The sequence below is a fragment of the Penaeus monodon genome, chromosome 27, assembly GCF_015228065.2.
Source record: "Penaeus monodon isolate SGIC_2016 chromosome 27, NSTDA_Pmon_1, whole genome shotgun sequence".
NCBI lineage: Eukaryota > Metazoa > Arthropoda > Malacostraca > Decapoda > Penaeidae > Penaeus > Penaeus monodon.
In genome coordinates, this window is record NC_051412.1 from 10,757,584 (window position 1) to 10,758,443 (window position 860).

Sequence of the window (860 nt, forward strand, 5' to 3'; positions counted from 1 at the left end):
TGGTTACTTGGATTTAAAAAATACACTTTGCCTAATATATATATTTTTTTTGCTTTCTTTTACCTTTTCAACAATTAATCATACAGTTTACATTTTGAGCTTTATTGAAAGAATAAATAGCTGAAAATTGCTGGTCTTGCCACACAGCAATATCATCTGCTTACACAATTACAGCACACCATACTAATTACACGGTATATTCACAGGAACAATGAATCTACCAAAATAGAACATTTATTACTCTAGACTTTATATATCAATAACTAACATCTTTTTGTCTGATTCAATATACTTCTCTATCTCTTTCCTTAATCCTAAATATTTATAGCTTGTTAAACAATGTTAAGTACTCAACAAGCAAGTCTAGCCAAAAAGCAAGGAAAAAAGTAACAGAAATCTTGCTTGGATAATACAAGTTAGAACATAAGTAAAACCATTCATAACAAGGAGAGGGAAAAATACCCAATTTGCAAGAAAGACAAAGTACATCAAAATCAACAGATATACAGTAGTTCTGTGTACACACATATATTCAACTATGAATAATGGCTATTATAACCAACTTCACAAAACGGGTCAAAGAAAAAGAACATCTCTTCACATTCTAAAAGTTTGAATAACAAACTATGAAATGTATTAGAAAAATACAATAACAATTATGGCAATAATAACAGAAAAGATGCATAACTAAGGATGGGACTGCTGCTTTGAGCTAGGCTGAAGTACACATATTCAGTGCCACCAGGGAAGGCTTGCCAATCCTGAAGGTCATGACTAGTACATCCAAAACAATCCATTCTCTCTTGGCTGTTCAATGTGGAGCAGAATGAGGCCTATGTTTAGATCCTGGTATCTACTAC